The following is an 8,070-nucleotide window of genomic DNA, read 5'->3' on the forward strand; positions in this document are numbered from 1 at the left end:
AGAGAGAGAGAGAGAGAGAGAGAGAGAGAGAGAAAGGGGCTGGAGAGATGGCTTGGTGGTTAAGAGCACTTGGCTTTTTTTCCTAAACAATTTCCTAAGATCAATTCCCAACAACCACCTGGTGACTCACATCCATCTGTAATGGATTTGATTCCCTCTTCTGGTGTGTGTGGAAACAGAGTGTGTGTGTGTGTGTGTGTGTGTGTGTGTGTTGAATGAATAAATCTTTTTTAAAAAACAGAACCACCCTTCTGCAGCATTTAGGGCTACATTAAATAACACTCCTGCTAGTTTGTTAGTTTTTTAGTAAAAACATTCTGTATGGACTCTTCAGACAGCTGACGGCTGCTCAGTGGATTGTGTTTATGAGTGAAAGACCATCTGTAGATGAACGTCACCGGTGCCTCACCATGTGCTGCTTGCCTGTGAGAGTGAGTAGGTTGAAGTGGTTTCTGTCCTCAGGGCGATCTGCTCTTGAAGTCTTCCTTGGCTGGATGGAGGGCAGGTAAGTCAGGTCAGTGCACGAGGGTCCAGTAGGAAGATGACATCAAGAACAGTGTGGTATAGTGGGTAGGTCTGGCAGAGCATGCGTGAAGTCCAGGCATCCAAGGTCATATTCAGATGCTCGAGGTCAAGACTAACGTACTGGACTATACTGTCTTTTAAAAAAATATATGCACAAAGGCAATACTTAAGGGAATTCTTTTTATGCAGAAGAGCATTAAATATAAGGAAATGGTTTTACTTGCTGGTGTTTTTCATTTATTTAAAATAAAAATGGCATTCCATACCATAGCCTATGTGGTTTTATACCAAACTGTTTTTCCAGTTCAGGGTTAAACACCTTCCTCATACTCAGGGAGCCAGTGTTGCCCCTCTTGTACCCTCATGACTCATGTTTGGGAACAGTGAGAAATCTCTTCCAGTCAGTCACTCACCAGGAATTGTTGAGTCCTCCTGACCAGTCAGGCACACTTCCTGTTTGCAAACATCTGACCAGTACCCCTAAGGTCAGAGGCCCAGGTGAACAGGACTAGCTGGTATGCAATAGTCCGACTGTCACCAGCCTGGGTTGGAACATGTGTGCCTCTGTGTTCAGTTCACCATAATAAATAACATACATGCCACTACTTTCCTCCAAAAGATTCCGTCTTCCTACTGGTAGAGCATTTAGTAAACTGAGTGAGTAAATCTCTTGGGTTTCAAGAAGCAATGGCTTTGTTCCATATCAACATTTTTTTCCTTTGACACTCATTGTCAAAGAATGGCAGAGCAAGTACTGGAGGCTAGCCCTTTACACAGTCCGGTGTCCTTCCCATTGTTCTGTGTCTCCCTCTAGCATCCTCTCTTTAAGTACCTGTGAGTTCCCAGGACTCTAGAGTCTGGGATTTTTAGTTCTGAAGTCCCAGAACTTTAGTAGGAGGCATAGGTGGTGTGAGTGTGCACCAGCCATTGGTAGTCGAGAGTCACCAGTTGGTAGTCTGGAGTTCACATTGGTTTGCTTGTGAGGTGAAGAAGGCGGATTCTGGCATTTGACCTATATCCTTAGCCACAAGAACTGTTAGACAGATGTTCATTTTGGTTAGATGAGCTGACCTAATTATGCCACTGACTGACTGACCCACACAGGACACTGATCTCTAAGTATATACATTTACCAGAGTAACCCTGGCTCTCCTAGTGCCAAAGGCATATACCTCAAAGTGCATATCCTTGCCTGCAGCTCTATTCACTTCCACAGAGCAGCACAGGCCACACACACAGCTCTAGCGAAGCCAGGCCCAGCTCTTGGCTGGGCACACTGGCTCACAGAACCAGATGGTGCCTTCTGTCAAGCTCTGCATCAGCTGAAGGCTCTAAGGAGCCTGCTTTACCTAATTAAAGGAAGATGATTCCGTGGGTAAGTCCTGTGCATAGTCTTGAAGACCTGAGGTCAAGCTCCCGATCTACAAAGCAGAAGAGAGCAACTCTTAAGAGTGTTCCTCTGGAGCTAGAGAGATGGCTCAGCGGGTAAGAGCACTGACTGTTCTTCCAAAGGTCCTGAGTTCAATTCCCAGCAACTACATGGTGGCTCACAACCATCTGTAATGAGATCTGATGCCCTCTTCTGGTGTGTTTGAAGACAGCTACAGTGTACTACATTTATAAAATAAATCTTAAGTGCTCCTCTGACCACACATGTGCTGTGGTGTACTCCTTCCTGCGGACAGTTTTTCATTCCACTGGTAAAGGAAGCTGTTGCCTCTTCCATCACCGAGCAGAGTTTAAACCCGGGTCTTTCCTTGCATAGGGATCTTCGTAATGTGTTCTTTTCTCTTTGTGTATTTTCTGTAAGCTAAGTGGGATTCTTAGCCCCTGAGGATCCAAGCCTCAGCCATGTGGGTGAGCAGAAGTCCTACAAATACTGAACTTGGGACCAAGCCAGTGTGGCCAGACTGATGCAAGTTGAAATGACTGGAAACCTCACCGTGCTTTGAACTAAGACATTCTGTTCCCTGGTTCTGTTGTGCGTTTCCCAGGACCTAGTCTTTAGCAGCACTCAGGCATATAGCCCTAGCAGTAGACCAATTTCAGTAATGGTTTACTCATCACATACCCATTGTTCAGACAGGCCTTAGAAAGTACAGGTAAGCACAAAGAATTCTGTCAGTACCTCTAAAGATAAAGTTGCACTGAATCATATTTGATAGATGTGAGGAGTCCCATCCATTCACACCCAGTGTGGTGGCACATATCTTTAATCTCAGCACCTGAGAGGTAGGTACAGGCAGACCTGTGAGTTCTAGACAAGCTCGCTCTACAAAGCTAGTTCTAGGAGAGCCAGGGCTGCTGGTAATGCATATCCTTAGAGATCGGTGTCCTGTGTGGTTCAGTCAGTGGCATAATTAGGTAACAGCTCGTCTAACCAAAATGAACCTCTGTCTTGACAGTTCTTCTGACTAAGGAGACATGTCAATGCCAGAAACTTGCCTCGTTAGTATATGTGAGACTCTGGGTTCGACCTCAAAGCAGCAGCTTTTGTTTTGAATTTCATAAGCAATTGCAAGCACAGTTCTGAACACCCATGTTCTTAGCACTCAGGGGGCTTAAAGTCCCACAGAAAAGAAGATGACTAGGAGAAAACATCTCCTTAGCAGTACTACAGAGGTGCTGGCCATCGAACCCGGGGCATGAACTAGCACTGAGCAACCCCTCCAGGACCCTAGGACAGCTTTAAAGGCCTCCTCTAGTGGCTCGACTACTCTGCCTCCCTTTTTGGTCAGGAGGTTCAGCAAACACTTCTTTGGTGTGCGCTGTGTGCTTCCAGTCCTTGTCCCATCAGAGCCACAGAAGCTGCTGGGAGGATGGGAATACCAGGAGACAAGCAAGTCTGGACCCCAAGGGACTGGGTATGAGGTGCAGCTACCTCAGCGAAGTTGAAGAGGTTGCTGACATAGGAAGACTTTTGCCAACAATTTCCTTTCAGGTCCCTTCATGAAAGTAACAGGTTCTGGCTAGCAGTGGCCTACCTTGTCTGGCCAGTGTCTGGGTTCACTTAGGACCAACTCATTCTTCTGCAGTAAGTAGTTTGGGCCTAGGCGAGGCTAGCATTTGGGAGCACAGGACATGTTCGCTGACTTACCGCCTTGTTTGGCTTCACTACAAACATTCAAAACTGGTATGACCTCTGAGGAGCCCTTTCCAGCATCTGTTCTATCCCTGTCTGAGGGCATCCCCATGGGTCATTTAACTCTTCAGTGCCTCGACACCTTGTGGAAATATTCCACAGTTACCCATGCATTTTGCCAGGCACTCTGAACTGTGAAATGCATGTATTAAGCCATGAAGGTATTTAATAAAGGTGCGAGGTTGTGTTCTGGAGGGCATGGGGTAGAGTGTGTTCTGAACCACTGAAGGAGATGTGGGCAGTGAACACCACATACTGTGCAATCCGCCTTTTTACCCACCATGCGGTAGTCTTCAGCATAGGCTTAGAATCTCATGTCCACGGTCCCCAGACGGTGCTGAACCAGTCAATGCTGTAGAAGTCATTGCCTATTTCCCCCAAACATAGCCTGTCCCGGGTAACTGCCACTCTTGTCCCTGTGTGGATTTGCCTGTTCTACTTTAGAATCACAGTATGTTGCTTTCTGTGTCTTACTTCACTAAGGTTCTTAATGTTAAAACATGTCACGCTCCATTTGTTTTTATTTCTGAGTAATATCTAAGTAAATTATGTTGCATATATCCATTCCCTGATTGGTGGGCATTTGAGTCATGTACATTTTTGGATCACCATGAATGAGGTTTACAAAAGTGTGCTTTTTGTAGATGTGTTTCATTTGCCTTGTGAATATATTATATCTAATGTAAAGAACAGAATCTACCTCCTTAAGGGTTAATCCATTGTGGCAGGCCAGGGACCTGACTAGGAACTACCCATATTTAAAATAAGTCCACTTAGTGCTGTTTGCGTGTGTATGGGTGTGGGATCATGGGTAGCCTCCCAAACTAGCCATCTCTGAAGAAAGCTGATTCTCCCTTCTCAAAAGCCATTAATTGCCAATTGTTTCTCAGGTGTCAGTATTTTAAACCCCATTGTAAGAGTTCATACAATAAATTTTCAAACTTGTAACACTTTCTGCATTTCCAGTTTTCACCACAAGGTGTCAATAAACCATGCAGGAGAGCACTTGAATGCTTGGGCCAGCAGAGGGCCTCTGGTGTACCTCGGAGATTTCCTGAGTGAAATTCTCCTATAATTTCCTTTCTTTTCCTTCCCTTGCTCTCATTCCTCCCAGGTCTGTCTTTGTAGCCTCAACTGTTGCACACCAAAAACCTCACCAAGGCTTCTTCCCCTAGGGTTGGAGAGCAATGGCTGGAGTGGGTGCTTACTGTGAGCCTGGTAGTAATCTAAAGGCTTACAGAGACCACTGGGTTTCATTAACCCAGGGAGTTCTGGGACCAGCCATGAGTTAGCCTGGTGAGGAAACTGCACGTGGAGAGTTATCCGAAGAGCAGTTTCCACTGAGCTTTTGCTGCATGCCCAGGGGTGAAGCCTCAGCTGTCTTCCCCCTTCATGTCATGGGAAATCCCTGGGCTTTAACGATTCCCATAAGGATGCCTTTTATCCTTGGCATCACATAACAAAACCCAGTGGCTGCCCTTGCATCTTTTGTCAAGTGGAAGACAAACAGGTGGGAAACCTGACCATTCCTGGAGGACTCTATTCCAAGACACCAAAGGATGCCTGAAACTGGTATGGCACCCTGTGCTTCCTCAGGGACCTTCACTTTGTGCACTTTCCGGCGCTCGGTGGAGCCAGGAGCTTAGCCCAGGTGGGGATCCTCTGTGAAGAGACAAAACTGAAGAGGGGAAAGGACATGGGGCAAGACGAGGTCTTGGGAAAGAGTGGGGTTCCTTTCTGTAATAGCATAGACCTACCCTGACTTTAGTTACGCTGAGGCCACAAGCTGCCGGCCTCTCCTCTGGATCTATTGACACTTGTTGCTAACAGCAGGGTGATTAGGTAAAGGATTTATTGCCATCTCTCCCTTCTCCGTCCAGGCTGCCAGAAGCCTCTGTGACTGGGCTGGTTAACTCTGAGCCAGAGAGGAAGGAAAGGAAAAGAATTAAAAATCTTTATACAGGCAGGTATGCACAGACACATTCATACACCCACACTCTGGCTGGGCCGGATAGTCTGTCTCAGTCAACTCCACAAAGTATTAATGCATGCTTATATTCATACACATATACCTACACATGTATACAGACATGTACATATGGATGGATGGACAGACGGACAGACGGCTAGGGCAGAGGCCCCCAAGCCAAACCATGCAACCAACAACTTTCTTTTCTCTGGCCCTTTTATATCTTCTTAGACAAAAAGTTCTTTAGAAAATTACCTCAGAGATAAACTGTTCCGTAAAATGGGAGTTACAGAAGGAGGTTGCTATGAAGTTCAAAGCGGTGTTTCCTTCTGCAAGCTTGCTAAGAAGTTCAAAGCAACAGTTTTTACACAGCCCTGCCTTATCATAGTGCACACCTGTGCCTTTATCCTTGAACCTAAATGTTTTTCCTTGAACACACATTTGTCCCCAGCCTATTCCTCCTTTTAGTGTGATTATGAAAGCTCGTTATACTTATGCAGCCTTTACTTACTATTATGAGGAGTGGGGACAGTCTAGTCTCTATTACATCTTTCTAGCAAAGCAACTAAGACCATCTCTTAAAACTTTCTTCTTAAAATTATTGGAATCAAATCTGAAATCTATAGACTCATTAATCTGTCGAAATAGCATTAATTCATGAAAGTTCATCTTTATGTTGATCTGCAGGAGATCTGACAAATAGGGTGGGCTAATGCCCAGGGATTGTGATATTAATTTAATAACGACAAGAAAGGCCTATCAGCTACAAGGAGCAATCCTGAGCTGAAGTCTCTTTGGGACCTTGCTATCAAGCTCACCCATCGCAGACCATGCCAAAAACAACAACAACAACAACAACAACAAAAATGGTGGGCCACCTCCAGAAAGGCCACCTGCTAACCTTGGAGATGGCTCCTGACTTAGTAACTTATCCCAGTTACTGGCATGATTACTCTTGTGCTTTGAGTGTGTGTGTGTGTGTGTGTGTGTTCTATACTAAGTGTTTTCTTAGGGCAAACCTTTCAGCAGACAGCAGACCCATATTTTATAGAAGGAAAAATGGATAACTGGACCCAAGCCCCAGAAGCAGAGATGCACACTGCGGTTATATCTCTGCTCTATCGACTTCGCAAGCTCTGGCTGGCTTTTGGAGCAGACCCCTTCAGTCTGGGGTGTTGGTTTGGGCGTCTCGTTTAAAAATAAAAAATATGATGATGACGATAATAATACCTCTGGGGGTTGAGGTTAGACTGAAGAGGAGCTAGAGCAGCCAGCTTGGACCGCGATGACCACAGTGAGCTAAGCCTCATCACCAAGTCACTCTCGGATCGAAGCCCATCTGCCCCAAACCCGCACCTCTTTCTGAGACCTGCCCAGATGCCCCGGGGCTCTTGTCAGAAGGCTGCGATTAAACAAAGGGCCACGCTCCCTCCCAAAGCCCAGGCAAAGCAGCAGGGGTCGCCGCCGGGACAGCAGGTTTCTAAGCAGATGCAAAAATGGGCCCGCAGCTGCTGCAGAGCACACCAACACTCTGTTTTCTAATTCCCTCTCCCTGCTAAGTGCTGATTACCCGGCTCTGCCTCGGGCTGCGATCCTTCCAACCACCTGACTTTAGCCAGTGGGGCACTCAGAGAACAGAGCAGCTGGCAGGGCGCACTTCCGGCAAGGACCTAGCGGGGCAGCAGATGCGAGGCACTGATTATTCCGGGGGCGGGCTGCACTAGGGACCTGCATTTGCACTTCAAAGGGGTCTGGCCCCAGTGCCTCACTCTGGGGACCCAGTCTTGTTCTGGGGGAAATCAAGTCGCTTTGAATGAGTTACCCACCCCCTTCCTAACAGGGGGCGGGTTTAAACAACCCCTAGAAGTTAATGCCCACTGGCTAGACATCCCCAGGGACCCTCCCCTGTCTAGCAGCTCTTCTCTTTACAGTCTGTTTCCATCTGGACATTTACAGAGTCACAGCGGACCTATCCATCTCACACTTTTTTTCTTTCCTGGCAATCATAGAGCTCCTTCTGCGTCTGGCCCTCAGGTGCTATGAATAAAGATGGGTACCCACAAGCCTGCCTCGGTCTTGAGCCTTTCAACATCCCTTATTAGAGTTTGGACTCTATGTGCCCCTCGCCCAAGATATGCTGATGTCCTAATCCCTAAGTACGTCTGAAGTGTGGCCTTATTTGACAATAAGGTCATTTTGGATGTGATTGGTTAAGATAAAGAGGCCACAACCATGTGACCTGAAGCCAGGACAGAGTTTGCAGCATTGTAACCTCAAGGGAAGAGGCAGCTGGTGATCTGAAGAGAGGAAAGATCCTCTCACCCCCATGCCCCAGCACCTTTATGAGGGAGTGTGACCCTACCAAGACCTTTAATCTTGGATTCCTGGAAGCTACAATCGAGAGAGATTGGCAGGGCGGCCTAGTTTGTGTTAC

This window comes from Mastomys coucha, unplaced genomic scaffold (assembly GCF_008632895.1).
Source record: "Mastomys coucha isolate ucsf_1 unplaced genomic scaffold, UCSF_Mcou_1 pScaffold22, whole genome shotgun sequence".
NCBI lineage: Eukaryota > Metazoa > Chordata > Mammalia > Rodentia > Muridae > Mastomys > Mastomys coucha.